Source organism: Marmota flaviventris, chromosome 8, assembly GCF_047511675.1.
Source record: "Marmota flaviventris isolate mMarFla1 chromosome 8, mMarFla1.hap1, whole genome shotgun sequence".
Classification (NCBI taxonomy): domain Eukaryota; kingdom Metazoa; phylum Chordata; class Mammalia; order Rodentia; family Sciuridae; genus Marmota; species Marmota flaviventris.
Window position 1 is genome coordinate 69,919,065 of NC_092505.1, and position 16,972 is coordinate 69,936,036.

At 38.6% G+C, this 16,972-nt stretch overlaps 1 long non-coding RNA gene across 1 annotated transcript in view; it reads right to left on the reverse strand.

Annotated features, from left to right (window-relative positions):
* The window catches only part of LOC114099004 (uncharacterized), a 35,591-nt gene extending 19,282 nt beyond the window's left edge, over window positions 1–16,309 (reverse strand). Inside the window, exon 1 of the long non-coding RNA XR_003583822.2 lies at window positions 16,159–16,309. This is a non-coding gene — a long non-coding RNA (uncharacterized lncRNA). The remainder of the gene's footprint in view (window positions 1–16,158) is intronic.
* Between the last annotated feature and the right edge of the window lie 663 nt (window positions 16,310–16,972).

Sequence of the window (16,972 nt, forward strand, 5' to 3'; positions counted from 1 at the left end):
AACTTTTGGGAGAAGGCTGGGTCACAACTTGTACTGTCTGTAAAGCTCCCTGCAGGATTCAGTCCAACTCACTCTTCATGGGCCTTGGGGTTGATACCACATCCTCACTTGGTTTTTATCATTTCATTGTCCCACCTCCCTATGCTACTTCTAGTTTTCCTGAGAATATGTCCTAATATGTCACTTTTTCTCATCTCAGAGTCTGATTTTGGAGAACCCAAATATTTTGGTGCTCTATTGCAGTGCAAAGAACTGGTACATGTATTGGTTAGAACAATCATTTAGGGTTTCTCCCAATTCAGTAGGCTGAGTGGGATCAGCTGAGTGGTTCTTCTACTTCACATGATGACAGCTGGTACTGCACTCATGGGGGCTGAACTGGGCTCTAATGTCTAAGACATCTCACATGTCTGAAGGACACTCACATGTCTGAAGCTCTGTCTTACTTGGGGTTTCTCATGTGGTTGTAATCAGACAGCAGCTGGGACTAGAGTCATCTAAAGGACTAACCATAGGCTGAAATAGACATAAACTCCCTTACTCATTAGTAATGGTTAAGGGGTACCCAGGAATGCAAAAACTCTCTATCTCCCCTCCATGTAGTTTTAAGGCCTCTCCCCTTGCATTGGTATCCTACAGTTGCATGTAACAAAGTACCAGAATCTGTGTTTCTTAAAATAATAGATGCTTTCCCCCCTCATAGTTCTAGAAGATAGAGTTCAAAATCAAGTTCGTCAAGAGGACCATGCTCCTTCGGAAGCTCTAGGGAAGGATCTTTCCTTGACACAACCTAGGCTCTGATAGTTTGCAGCAGTCCTCCACATTCCTGGCTTGCAGCTGCACTCGTCCAACCTCTGCCTCTGACTCAGAGGGCCACCTCCCTGTGTCTGTGCCTTCATCTAGCCTCCTTGTAAAGATACCATTGTTGGATACTGGGTCCATCCATTCCAGTCTGACCTTATTTTAACTTGATTACATTATCCATCAAAGAAGCTAATTCCAAAGAAGATCACATTCATAAATTCTGAGTAGACAGAAATTTTGGAGGGACACACTGTTCAACCCAGTGCACCTCTCCTTGTGGACTCTTGGCAAGGATATCCCATCAGAAAGAGAGAGAATTCACAGACAATTCAAGGTTCTCAGAAGCACCAAAGAAGCAGCGGCCAGGTCTTCTTAAGACTTATCAAGTGTTCAACATATAACTAGCACTATTTTACATGCTGAGGTTACAGTGGAGAGCAGCACAGATAAGTTACGGTGTCCCATGTCAAACAACTTCCACTGTAATAGAAACAATATCATTGGTCGTTTCTCTTGCCGAGAACTCTTTAAGCGACTGTGTTGTGGCAGTGTGAAAAGAGTAATGACTACACCTGACACTTGGACTCCAGCTCTGCTCTGGGATTCAGACTTAATAAAAGACAGTACAGTCTATCTCCTCTCTCAGCATGTCCCTGGACCTCCATTTCCTCATCTACTTAATGAAGAGTTTGATCCAGGCAATCTAAGTCCTTCCAACTCTGGGTGTCTCCTCCATTTAAACAACTGTGTTTAACAACTTTCTAATTTTCATCTTTATAAAATCTTTTGAAATAGCTAATTCTTTGGGGGTGAGTAAGGGAGGGACAAGAACTTATAAAAGAAGGGGAAAAACTGAAGTTCCTGGACAATTCACAACTGCCTCTCCCCTTTCATATTTTTTATTCTTAAATTGTGACACTTCCCTAAATTATTAGCATGCATCTGCTCAAATTGTGGTTTCCATCTCCACTGACCCATTTGGCAGGAGTGACAGGCTGCAAATTGTGATCTGGACTGACATCATATGATTTTTTTTGCCATTGCTAAATCTAGCCTACACCTGTTACAGAGAACACCAGGTGTTAGTGAACAGATGTTCCTGAGATTCACAAGGAAAAAGAGTTAACTGCTCCTCTATGCATCTTAACAAAAAAACATAATGATACCCATTAATACACCTTAATGGAAGGAATCGGAAAATCAACCCATACATACAATGGCACGTGTGTGTGTGTTGAGTCAAGTAAGTCAGTAGAGATGAGAATAGAGGAAGGCATTTTGGATTTTAATTTTTGTTTCTCTTTGTTTTGAGAATGAAGGTTAAAACTGCTTTGACTAAAGCAATCTCTATGCCAATCTATAATACAGGTACCACAAGCATCAAAGTTGTGGGACTGCATTAAAATGCAGACTTCTAGGCCAGTATCAGAGAATGAGAACTGGTAGGTCTGGCATTTAATAATTTCCCCAATACACACTGAAAATAGTGTTTTTTACTAGCATCTCGTCTTTCTATGCACGATTTATTACTTCCTGTTCTTTTCTCTAGGCAGTTTGGATTTCAGGTCAGATCTTTGCAAATACCTCTCCACCAGGGTTCAGAAATTAGCCAACCATCAGTATCACCACCACCACCCTTTCGTCTGCACAGACCTCTGACTTCCCACTCCAGCCAAAGCCGGAGAGACACAAAATCCAACGGTGAAGAAAAAAGACAGTCTGAGGTTTGCCCAGACCAAGTAAGTCCATGGAGGCAGGTAATTGAGAGCCTGAGAAGATAGAGACGCAGGGCAGGCACAGAAAACATGGTGGAAAGGTATCAGCAGCCAGCATCCCAGAGCCGCTGGTTTTCCCCGCCACACACTGCCTGGCACCAGCATTCAAGACTCAGAAATGACAAAGGCCAGATCACACCCTTTTGTCATATCCCTCTGAGAAAATTAAGAGGATTTTTACAAGGAGATATTCAGTGTTATTCTATGATGAGCTATTTAGGGTGGGTTTAAAAGTTCACGGTAGAAGAGTGAGACTTTAAAATAGAAAAAAAATTAACCTCCTTAAAATTTAGCATGGCCTATCACCCAAAAGAGATTTAGTTTTTGCCATTTAATCTGTTATTTGAATTTTTATCAAAGTCCTGAAGGAAATACAATGTTCAGCAAAAACAGACCTGGTCCCCTGCCTTTCCAGTGTTCATAATTCACTGGGAAAGAAAGTAATTAAGTGAATAATCACATACACAGCAGCCTAATTGCAAACTACACTGTCTTATAACAGAAAGGCTCCTGGTATTGTAATGGTATATGATAGAAGAACTTGACCTAGACTGAGAGGGGGGGCCAGGGAAGGTGTCTAGGTAAAATTGCAATGTGATCTAAGAACAGAAGAATGAGTAAAAGTTAACCTAACTCCAGGGTTGGAGCCATTTCAGATAACAGCAGAAATAACATGTCCAAAGGCCCTACCCTGGGGTAAAGACCTTCAAACAAAAGATATGTGTGCTTGAGTGCAGAGAGCAAGGGAAAGGGGACCCAGATGGGTCTGGAGCTCCAGACAGAGGCCAGACTTTGCAGGTCCCTATGCTAAGTACATTGTTCTCAAAAAACAATGAGAATCTTTATTTTTTTTTTAATTTTTCAATGAGAATCTTTAAAGGACTGAAGCAGGACTTTGTATGTTCAGATTTACATTTTGCAAAGATCTCTGAGACTTCATTATAAAAAGCAAATGAAAAGGACTAAGGCTGGAGGTGAGATCGGTGGGGTTTGATGGTTAATTTCATAATACTTTTAAATTTATACCAGATTCCTGGTATAAAACATAATTTCTGAGTGTGTCTGTGAGGATGTTTTCAGAAGATTAACATTTGGATTGGTAGAGTGAGTGAAGAAAACCATCCTGACCAATGAAAGTAGACATGATACAGTTCAATCCATGAAGAGACCCAAAAGAAGAAAGAAAAAAAAAAAGCAGAGGAAAAGTAAATTCTCTTGAGCTGGGAGATCCATCTTTTCCTGCCCTCAAACCCAGGTGATCTTGGTTCTAATGCCTTCAGAGATTTCTTGGGTCTTTGTGCCACTGACTATCCCAGGCCTCCAGTTGCAGATAGCAGATCATGGGACTTAGCCTCCATTATTTTATGAGATAATCCCTATGAATAACTCCCTAAATCTTAACCTAATCTATCAGTTCTGTTTTTCTAGAGAACCCTGACTATCCCAGGGGTCTATGGCATTAGCCTGAATAAGAGATAACGGTGACTTGGACAAGGATGGGCTGGGGAGACAGAGAAAAAAGGACTACTTGAAACACGTTTCAGAGGCATCAGTGACACAACTGAATATAGATTGAACACAAAATTGAAGGAGAGGGATGATCCAGCAATGATGCCTATTGGTTTGGCTCATACCATCAAATGGAAGATGGTTTTCTTCACTAAGGGAGGGAACACTTAAGAGAACTATGAATGGAGGGGGGGATACTTGAGTACACTTTTGGATGTGTTTAGTTTGAAGTGTTTCTGAGACATTTAAATCCAGACTTTGGGTAGAAAACTGAAATTTATGACATCAATGCTTTGGTGGCAGCTGAACTAGTAAGTGTGCATGAGATTACCTCGAGATCACCACACGAATCAATGGCAATACAGGGCACTGGTTCAGAACAGGGGTCCCAAAGTGAAGCCATCCAAATTGAAAGCCCAGTTCTGTCTCTTCCTAGCAGTGCAACCATGAAGAAATTGCTCAAATATTCTAAACCAAATTTTTCCTCTCTAAAAAACAGAAACAATAATATTTCTTACCTTACAATGCTAGCAGGGTGATTAACTGGCATGATTCATTAAAAACTTTTAGCATGGTTCTCAATATCTAATAATCACCACCCTACTTATTCAATAAGTTTGGACGTCCCTCCTTTTAGAGCATAACAGGGGCTAAGGCCTGAGCAAACCTAGTACTTCATGTCTAGATAAAAAAGGATGAAGAACAATCAAGTGATGCCTTAATCTGAACTTTCCAAATCTACCCACCAGAGAAACTAGGTCAGCAGGCACATCCAGAGCCTGCAAGATTGGCTATCCCTCCTAAGGCAGCCAGAAAGAGAGATGTCAAGAGTTCTTGAAGAAGCCCATGTCAATGACCTGGTCCAAGGTATAGAGGATATAGAGACTAAAACAGAAAAGGAACAAATTGGAAATAGGTTATTAGCAGATCAGAAACTATAGATATAGAGACTGGAGAATTATCTCTAACAGATTGGGTGCCCAGAGTATTCTACTAAAGGTAGGTGGACAGGATTAGAGAAAACAGAGAATTTCATAATACTCTTAAATCCACATATGCCTGTTATTCAGAATTATCTACCCTAGAAATAGCTAAAAATTATATATATATATATATATATATATATATATATATATATATATATATGAAAATTTTTTGTTCTTCTACCAGTTCAAACATGTAGAAGTGGCCTACCTCAAAAAATGAAAATAAAAATAGAACTACCATATGATCTAGCAATCCCACTACTGAGTATATATCCAAAGGAAATGGAATAAGTTTGTCAAGGAGATATCTGCACTCCTAAATTCATTTCAGTACTTTTCACAATAGCCAAGAAATGAAAATAACCTAAGTGTCCATCAACTGATTAATGAACAAAGAAACTGTGGTACATAATAATAAAAGTATTCTCAATTACTTTTATTATTTATACAATGGAATACTATTCAGCCAAAAAAAGAATGAAATCCTGTCATTTGTGACAACATGGATGGAATTGGAGATGATTATATTCAGTGAAATAAGCCAGGCACAGAAAGACAAGATTCATATAACTCACTCACATCTAGATTCTAAAAAAGTTGATCCATAAAAATTGAGGCTAGAATGGTGGTTACTCGAGGTCAGGGAGAGTGGGGACAAGGAGAGAGGAAAAGTTTGAACAATGGATACTAGGTTACATAAGAACAAGAAGTTATGATGTGCTATTTGCACTGTAGGGTGACTATATAGGTAACAATAGCATGTTTATACATTTCAAAAAGCTAAAAGAAAGGATTTTGAAATTTTTCACAAATGGTAAATATTTAAACTGATAAATATGTTTAAACTAATTTAAACATTATATAATATATACATGCATGTAAACATTACATGGCACCCCATTAATATGAAAATTTTTATGTTTTTATGTATTAGTTTAGAAATACATTTTAAAAAGTGGCAGTATGAAAATTTGATATTTTACATTGTATTATTATGTTATCTTTAAAAGCATATGGTGTCTGCTATTCTCAATTACTTTTATTATTTTAGGATGAAATGAATCAGGCAAGTATTTAGATCATTCAAAATCCAACTGAAAGCCACATTCAGAATGTTCTAAAAATGTTTATTGATATGTAGATGATCATGCTGGTAATAGTGCTGTCATCGTTAATGTTGTCCAGTGACAATAGGAGCTGGTCAAATATGCTGTCTTTGTTATGAGTAGTGTGTGGGTGTGGGTGTGGGTGTGGGTGTGTGGGGGTGTGGGTATGGGTGTATGTGGAGATAGAGGAAAGGAGAATGTGTGTGCAATGTGCAATGGCAAGAAAACTTAATTAAAACCAAGTTTGGATTGAGACCAAATATATATAGCAATAGAATTTACATTATTAAATAAAGTATTGATATTGGCTCACGCTCCTAAAAGTCTATTCTCATTATTATGATAGCTTTTATTTTCCCCATTAGATTGATGAATTGCTGAAGAAAGCAAAAAAGTGAATTTGTCTTGGTAAGTGAAAATCATTTCATTGCTCATGATTTTTTTTTTGGTTCAGCCCCAATGCTAAAACAGTCACAGGTTGAATATCGAGTGATCTCTAGCCTAGGCCATTATCAGTCAAAGGCAACTGTGCAATGTTTGTTTAAATGAAGAAATAATATTACCTTAAACTTAACGAGGATCTTGAGAAATATTTTTTTTAAAAAGATTAAATCTGCCTCTAGCTTTTTTTTTTTTCCTTCCCTTGAGTAGAAATGTTGTTCTGAAATGTCTTCAGGCTGGCATTGTCTGTTTATTTATTGATTGCATTTTTTCCCACAGTGCCAACAGCATTGGAGCCTTAAGGGTCATTTTCAAATGTAGCTTTTTTATTTCCTTAATTAGGACAATGTAATGTATTAAAGGAGGCAGAAACTGAAAAGTAGGTATCTTTCCACACACACACACCCATAGATAAATATCTGCATTTGCAGTATTCTGTCCCCCATTTCCATCTCCTTGCTGCCCTGCCTGTCTTCGGGATCCCTTGGTTTCTGTTGGAGTTTGAGGGCAGGATAAAAAAAAATCACTCATCCCATGCTCACCTTCCAATTCCACACAGCTAAGAACTTGGCAAAGCCAGAAAGCAGAGGATCAAAACACAGTATCAGCTTTACCAGTGATCAAGCTGGATTGGATAACACTGCGCATTCCAAGCCCAATATCAGCTTTATGTAATGGGCCAGAGAGCTTAGAGCTCTTTGCTAAACCATACAGGAAATACAGCTGAATTTCCTTCCTCCCTGCTTTGTCTATACCTTGGGACCCACTGGACTATGACTTGTTAACCACCTACAAATAGAGAAACAAGAACAAGAGACTCAGTTGGATCTGTCAGTGACAAGCTGACCACATGGAGACTCCAGACGGGCATGTTTAGCTCCTTGGAGCAATTGGGTCTGAGATACCAAGAGGAAAAAAAAAAAAATCAATGACTTGTCAACGCTTAACTTTGTCTAATAAAGTGATGTGTCCCATTCTCATTAGTCAGAAAAACTGTCTTCCTCCCAAGAACAGAGATGATTAAGCAGGAAAAGGAAGGGCCACAGCACTTTTCCCAAGAGGGCCACTTATTCTAGTCACATATGAAGACATTATTGTATTTTGACAATGGAAATAATACACAGACTCATTTATTCTCCTTTGATATCAAGCACTTATAGATGACTTATCACTGCCCTAGAAATTCAAGGATGGAAAATACTGCACTGAGGTAATATTTAATTTTTTATGTTCACCATTTTGGCAATGATTAACCTTTTTCTCGACTGGAAGCAAGGGATTTCTGGAGATTGGCTAATTCAGTCTCTAAGAAGCTGGTACAGTTTGTTGTAAATGTGTTTTGCTTCATAGACAATAGTGCTGTGATGGAATGGTTGGTCCACGAGGCTGTGAATAAATGAATAAATCACACACCTGTTAAATTGTGTGTTGCATGTAATGAAGGGGTTGAGATGTTTTTTGTTTTTTTTTTAAAGCAAAATGTTGCTTCTCTCCATTTGCTGCTCCTAAACAATTTCTAAACATAATGTCTTATATATCTTCCCTTTGAGTGAAGCCTAAAGTACTACATGGTGTTCACACATATAAATTCCACATCTACTTATTGTCCCCATCAATTCTCAGAGTTGCAAATAGAAACATTGCAATTTGGCATAGAAGCCAATTAAAATATATCAGCATTCTGCTTCTGCCTCAGGTCCTAATGTAAATCAAAGATGGAGAGGTAGGAGTGGAAAAAGTCTGAATTGGCATCTGAGCATTCCAGTCACCTGGACAGGTAGACTATGAAAGGACATAAAAGTGTGTAGGATGCTGGAGGAATCCACCACAGCCTTGAAGACTTAGACCTCAATTCCGGAGCATCTACCATGGCTGAGATCTCTATGCCAGGAACACAGTCATTGTGTCCACTGATCCAGATCAATGGAATGAAAGAAAACCACAAAACTGTTGGATCATAAAAGCTGTGCATGAATAGCTTCTGGGTCCTCAATTGTATCTTGTAGTTTTAAAAGCAATGTTCTCATTCAAAGTGAAAAAATGCACTCCATAATGAATGAAATTGTTATATCATTATCTAAACCAAACAATAATCACATTGATTTTTTAAACCTATTTTTAAATTATTTTCACCCAAGATATTCATGGAAAAGAATACAGACTTTGGAGCCAGACTATTTAAATTCAAATGTAATCTTCCATATTCTATTCATTTATCATTAGTGAAACAACTTAGCTAACCTGAATTTGTTTACTAATCCAAAAACTAGGAATAAAATTATTATAGAGTAGAGCCGTCCGAGGAAATCAAATGATATCCTGTATATGTGTGTGTTATATAAGATGCACAGAATTGAGATTGAAATAGAGCTGCAGAAGTTAAATGCTTTTACTGGGCTGTGGCCACTTAATATCTAACTTGTCCTTCTGTGTTTGTCTAAGCAGCATCTAGAGTGGTTCTTTATGAAGTATCATAAAGAGAGAGAGAAGAAAAATTTTAAAAAACTGAAAAGAAAGAGGGGAAAGTAGGAATTAAAATCAACTGAGCACCATATCACAGAGAAGCACTTAGAGTAGCTACAGAGTTGCCTTGGCCACAGTTACATTGCTGAGCAATATGCTATATACAGTGCAGCTCTGCTGTAAACTCACCAAGAACTCAAGGAGACTCACATGGGGAGGTTAATAGAACAACCTAAGATCAAGGATAAACCTTCCTTCCGTTCTCATGTTAATTCAGCTCAGGGGTCCCGGCAAACGCTGAGAGGCTAAGTTCTTCTTCGCCACTCCTGTTCACAGTGTTTTCTCATTCATTTCCTCCAATTTCACTTTATTTTAAGAGCCCTTATCACTGTGTTGCTAAGGAAGTTTTCATGCCCTCTAGTACACTGAGCTAAAATCTAGCCACTATTTACTTGGGATACAATTGAAATACTTGTCTTTCTTATTTCAGTTTCCCTGAAGCCTTTCTCTTTCTATCTGAACATTTTGCCATCACTGTGGAAATGAGGAGATTGTAATTTTGTTTTATTTAATGCTCTGCTCCTTTTGGTGAAAGTAGTTATTTCTGTATAGGCTTCAACTTGAACAATGAATCCCCACTCATTAAAACACGGATGTCATGATACTTCCTATGCAATTGCTGCCTATGAAGGTACCTGTGACTATAGCAGACCAAGGCTATTCTCCTGAACCATTAACATCCAGTGCTGAGTGGGCTTCTAAAGCACTTCAAGGGGTATTGACATCTGTTATCTTCAAGTGGTATTTTTGGAGGTTTCTCGGCAGGACATTCTAGGCTTAGAAAATAAGTAGGAGGTATCAGCAAAAGCCATCTGGCCTTCAGCAATGCCTTCTTTTCCCTCACCCCATAGCTTTTCCCATAGTTCCTGAAATCTTCAGGATTGTTCTTGAATCCTTCAATGAGCAATATTTATTGAGGTCCTCCGAGTGTTCTGTGAGAGACCTGGTTGCCACCCACGCAGAGAGTACAGTTGAGTCAGAACAGCAGACAACTAAACAAGGGATCACAATGATGGGTGCCAGATGCTATGACAGGAAAAGAACACTGAGGAGCCTTACCAGAAAACTCTGTCCTGTGAGGGTGAAGAGAGGCAGGAGAAACTTCCTGGAGGAAGTGGTATTTTTAACAGTCCTATCAGGTCATTCTTTTGAAGCAAGGCATTTATTTATCATTGTTAAAATGCAAAACACTTACCACTCACCCAGAAGACTAACCCTTTTAGATCATAAGAACTCTGGGTGTATTAGCATAGATTAATGTCCACAAGCTGAGATCCATATTAGAATTGTTAAATTTTAGATGTCAGCAAGAGAGAGATTAAACCCAAGGCTTTTTTTTTTTTTTTTTTTTTTTTAAGAGGAAGGAGCCACATCTATGAAGGATTTTATGTCTGCAGAGATTTGGGGTTCCTGGGAGTAAAGACAGACAATGAAACCAGGCAATGACTTCACCTACATGATGGTTTGCCTAAAGCATCCTCAACTCTGGAGCTAGTCCTTCCAACTCAAACTCATCAGGGAAAGTGCCTCAACTTGGCTTCTCCATAGTGAAAGTGAAGTGTAAGAGGAAAATGTCTTGATAAAATCTGATGCTCTGGCTAAGGTAGTTGTGTGTCAAGACAAGTTTGACTGGAACATTCACTCTCTACCATCCTATAGGTCATATCTATGACCCTCTCCTTGTGTGTACATTGGTTATAAGCGTGTCATTCAGCCCTAAAAGTTGGCCACCCCATTGTTGGACATGAACATGTGCCAGCACCTACACTTCTTCATTCCCTCTAGCGTTTCAGCAACACCAGAAAATGAATTTCCCATTTATTATCTAGAAAGCTTTCAACTAAAATTCACCACAGTGTAATTACACAGATGTAATAAAACCTCTAACCCTAATTCCAACCTGTGCCCTTTTTGAATCCAATTCAGAGCTCTTGTCAAGTGATTGACTAGAAAGGTGCCCTCTATAAAGCAAATATCAGGAGGTATCTTCCTGCAGAAATGATGAGCGATCACAAGTTACCAGTAACCAGGAATCCTGCCTCCACTTCCCTTCCTGCTGTGAGAGATGCCAAAACTCTGTGAGCCAGGATCCCTCTCTCTCTCCTGTAGTAGTATATGTGTGCATACACATGTATGTGTGTACATGGACAAGTGCTCATATTTGCAATGAAGGGGAGATTCAACTTAGATTGCCACTTTTGCTGTGAGACAAAGATCTCTTCCTTGTGCCCTAACTTGGAATAGTAGAAATGTTTTATGGAAATGATAACAAAACCCTGATAACATTTTGCAATTTACAGAGGACCTTGACTTTATCCCAACAACAAATTGTGCAGAAAATAAGTTAGATGCTCTCTGCTTACCAATCTCCAACCTCTGAATGGTCACAAATAGACCAAAGCTCTATAAGAATGCACTACCAGTGATGGTATTGGGTTGTCTGCATTTTGAACTCTAAAAACTACACTGTTGAAAATCGATGCATTTCAATGGGGCTGTGAAGATTTATTTGAAGAAGGAGTTTTTCCAAGAATTATTAACCACATCAGGTTCAGTAAGTTCAAGTGTTAAAAGTCTTTGTTGAGTAATTACCAATGGAATCAAAGATACTTTTTTCAAATTAAAAGTGATGAAAAAAGGAGGAATGTTTCCTATGAATGTAGAATGAATTATTTAAGAGTGAAAATGATTCTGAAGAGCAAAGAGTAAATCATATAACATAAAAGTGCTGTGCCTGCACTGATGGACAGTATGAGCAAGAAAATGAAATGAGATTGAAAGAGGGACACAATGGGAGACTTTCATGGATGTACAACTATGCATGGGCAAGAGCTTTGTGTTAATTCCATGGAAGGACAAGTGTCAGAAAAGTGTCTTGGGATATCCTTAAGGAGGGCACTTACCTGCCTCCACTAACTTCCAGTAGACACAATTGAGAATGGTTTAGGAGGAAATGTTATACACTTACTTACAAAACAGAGTTTCTGTGCTTTGTTATATGCCAAACATTATTCTACCACTTAGATACACATTGTACAGAACATGTATTAACAAGGACGCCACCCGTAAGCAAAAGTCTTGAGAAACTGATTCATACTCCCATTTCTGGAAATGCATTTGAGAAGGAGTTTTCCCAAGAATTATTAACCACATCAGGTTCAATGAGTTCAAGAGCAGTACAAGCTTAGTGACTTTGGAATTTCCCACACATAGACTCACAATCAAGACTCACACCCTGATTGTAAGTAGGGGAGTTTCTATTCTAGTCCCTCCTCTCCTCTGATGAGGAAGCTGAGCTATGAGGAGCTTAGGAGATTTATCCCCAAGCAGTCAAAGGTGGAATGAAAATTCAGTCATGGTCACTGACTTCAAATCATTGCTCTCTTCTAATTCATAATGATTCTTCACAATTTGGATGGACCAGAAGCTGATCCCCAAACTTCCTCTTTTCAGTTCTTAGAAGCAAAGGGCAGGCAATGTCCTAGATTCTATTTTTTTTTTTTTGCATATGATGAAGAGCTACTTTCTAGTAGCCTACCTAGCATTTACTAAAGATTACTAAAATATTATATCATGATCTAAAATTAACACATTATTAGAGCTTAACAAGGACTTAATTCTGTATTTTACTAAGATTGCATAGCATGAAAACACATTAATTTGGGTATGTGACTCACTCAGAGAAAAAGAAATAGCTTGGAACTTCTATAATTTTTAGTAAATATGCTATATATTTTGAGTGTTGCTATCATGAGTGGGCTGGAGATTTCAATTGCTGCCATTCTTACCTTTAAATATAACTCATTATTCATTAATTTTAAAATTATCATTTAGTTTGTGGTGAGTGGTTAAGTTAATCCTATGGTGAATAATAATGTATTTATAGTATTTTGACTTATAATTAACCAATGATTAGATTTTAAGTCACAGGTCCATTGAATTCAAAATAGAAATTTATGTTGCTAAAACACACATACATGGAATCCCCCCTCATCCAACAAATATGCATAAAACACTCATTATTTTTATCAAGTTCTTTTTTAATTGGAAAGTTGGGATGAGTTGAAGAGTGAACATAGGGTATTTTCCACCCATGCTTGAAAACATCTGAGAATCATTTTAACATATAAAATATAATGCTGGGCTGGGGATGTGGCTCAAGTGGTAGTGTGCTCACTTGGCATGCATGGGGTGCTGGATTCGATCCTCAGCACCATATAAAAATTTTAAAAAATAGAGTTGTTGTGTCCACCGAAAACTAAAAAATAAATATTAAAAAATTATCTCTCTCTCTCTTTAAATTTATATATATATATATATATATATATATATATATATATATATTGCTCTATATTTTTGGTCTGATGCCATTTACCACCAGTTATCTATCCAAAAGCCAAGCCCAGCCCTTTTCCTGTTGTTGCCACCCACCATAGAGAATTTTGTATTTTTAAAATAAAGTATGTGCCTTCCTAATATTTTTTTTAACTAGGCAGTCATAGGATCCTACTTTGGCCCATAAGCTGTACATAGAAGTCTTCTGGGGGAGGCTTCTTAGATTTTTGTTTCCTCCTGAATTGGGGCACCCCACCTCCTAATTCTTCTAGCAGCCAAGTCACTCTGCAGCTATGAAGAAAGCAGCAACAGAATCACAGGGATGTGTTGTTAAAATCCTGAATCTATGTGGACAGTTGCCCACTTACAAATTTCTTTTTATGGAAGAAGAAATATACTCTTATTTATTAAGTCAATGAATACTGAGTTTTTTGTTAGGATCCTAAAGCATCTTCACTGATACTTACGTATGCATAAGGAAGTATCTAGGTGCTGACTTTGATGCACAATTCTCATTTATGATATTGTTTCTAGGGAAAAGATGTTCTGAGTCCAGACTTCTTGCTTTTCTTTTTTTTAAATGGAAACATAACTCCCTAATTGATTAAAAAAAAAGAAAAAGTTCAAGTGTTCGTTTCCATTTTATCTCCCCCAAACTCATGCTCTTACTATCCTTCAGACACACGTGTGAGAGCACACATACACACACTCACAAACCTGCTCAAAGGCCTATATCTGCCCCTATTACCTCGTGCTGGGATGATGAATTGGTTTCATCTTGGGCGCCAACATTGATAGATGGGTAGTAGCTGTCTGGATCACTATGTTGAGAATAATTTTGAGGCAGACAACATGACTCATAAGGAAAAGTGTTGTGATCAATCGGCCAAGTCTACTATGCTGTGAAAAATGGAGGAGCAGCACCTGTGTTTCTGCAGCAGTTGACCTGATCCAGCGTATCACATTTTAATTTCTCAGCCTAGTGTAATCCTTCCTCTTCTCTTAACCCTGCAGGTAGGAATTTTGTATTTTTAAACTGGGACATTTAGTCCCTATGCAGGCTGCCGTTTACTAACTAGAAAATCAGAATATGCTAAGTAAAACAATATCCCACTAGAGTATTGAAGATGGAATTGTAGAGAAAATGTCATGTCTTGAGGAAAATTTAATAGATGGTATGTCAGCCATGGTGGGCCTGCCCCTCCCTTCAAGAAAGACCTTGCCATTCAGAGGAAGAAGTGCAGTCAGCCTCCAGCAGCAGCTCCTGCAGTGTCCAACTCAACTTCATAGGCAGACCCAGATGTTGAGCATGCTGGGGGCCCCAGGGCCTGGCCATTTCTACCCAATTCAGGGCTTATCTACAGGCAGTCTTTGCTCTGGAACTCCCATTATAATGGCTAAGATTCCATTAGCTCTGCATTTCTGTCTGAGGTATTCTTAGCTTGATTCTGCTGCCTTCCACCTCCTCACACAAGTGCCAGATCAGCATCTCTGCCCCATGTCTTCCCTCCCCTCATCTTTCACAGGTGTGATCCTCTCTTCCTCAAATACCCCAAACTCCATCAGAGTGTCTGCTTCCTGGAGAATCTAAACTGTTACACATGCCTATAGTTTAGACCTGGAGGATTCCCCAAAGGCCCATGTGCTAAATAGAGGCTTGATCTCTAGCCCATGGCACAATTGGAGGGCAGTGGAAAATTTTAGAGGTGGGGTCTATTGGAAGGTTTTAGATCATTAGGGGCATGCCTTTGAAGGGAATTGTGAGAACCTGGTCTCTTTCTCCTTTGCTTCTCAGGCACCTTGAGGTGAACAGCTTTGCTCCACATTCCCCACCATGAGGTGCTGCCTCACCACAGGCCCAAAAGAAACAGGATCAACCAACTATGAACTAAAACATTCAAAATTATGAACCAAAATAAACCTTCTCCTTTTATAAGGTGGTTATCTCAGGTATTTTGTTATAGTACCAGAAAGCTGACTGACATACCTACTATGGATATACCCCAAAATCATTTATAGTAAACGTACAACATGCCTAAGGAGAAAAAGTACTATGTTGGCTTTGGCATCAGAGAATATTGATTAAAATCCCAGATACTTATTATTGAGTGACATTGAGCTAATGTCCTCATCTTTGAAATAAGAATAATAGTAACTTTTGATGAAACAGTGGAAGGATTAAGTGACATAGTATCCATTAAATTGATTTCTAAGTTATTAAGCATTATATTTTTAATGTAGTTATCATTGTCCTTATTATTATTATTTTAAGTAATTTAGAATACCTGTTACCAACTGATCAATTCACATACCTTTATAAATACTTATTATGCCCTTACCATGGCATTAGTGCTAATTTAGGAAATGAGGAAGGCAAAATTTCTGCTGTAAGTGAAGCTTACATTTTCTAAATTAAATATGAGTTTCATTTAAAATATACTAGTAAGTTAGCAACAGTTCATTAACAGGGGCAGTCATTCCCTGGATCAATTCAACTCTAATAGCAGTATGGCCTCCTTCCAAGATTCATCTTTGTTGTTCTTTCCTGCTGAACTACCTCGCCATCCTTTTAGTTTTCACCATCCGTGATGCTGTGAATCCTGCAGGGGTCTAACAGACTAGTGCAATGGCTTCTCCCCACACCCACAGTTAGCTGGCCCAGCTTCTTGCCTTACGCACTTGCTGTTTTCCTCTCCTTCTGACCCCACTCCTCTTTTCCTGCTCCATCGTGCCTCTCTGCCCTCTCCTCTTCACTTTTGCTTTTCTTCCTTTGCCATCACCCTCAGTGGGAGACATTCTCTGTTTCTTCAGTTGGCATTGTCGTCTTTGCATGGAAGAACAAACTTCCTGCCTGCAATAACAACCGAGACCTCACCACCCAGGAAGCAAGATCACTGCCTCTTACACTTCCTGGAGCCTGGTTGCCACAGAAATTAACATGTGTCTCTGAGACACTCCAATTAACTCAGGCCCCAACCAGGCAGAGTAAGATATAGCCATCCGTTATGGGCTGTGGTTAGAGCCAGCTGGTCACCATCCACCTGGAAGCTGGCGGAACGAGTCTATTCTGAGTGCACAAAGGCAAACGCCTGCATAAACCCAGAACCCTTCATTCCCCAACTTGAATGGCTTACCATGTCCCTCACTCATAATTTTTAAAAATGATTAGTCTTTGCCCTAGTATCTAGTAGCAGATCAGTGGCTAGTAAATATTTTTGAACATGTTCTACAATTAGAAATGAATGTATGTTAAAGAGAGAGAGAGAGAGAGAGAGAGAGAGAGAGAGAGAGAGAGAGAAAGAAATGTTTGTGCAGAAAACTTTCTCTATACACATACATATGTTTATTTATACACACATAAGTATTTGTGTACCTGAAACAAAAGTTTCACAAACAATATTTACTCTCATTATATGTAGGACTAAATTATTTTATTTCATTTCAATCCTATTCTTCCTTAATAACTTTTTATAATGCTAGTTTTGACCTAGGA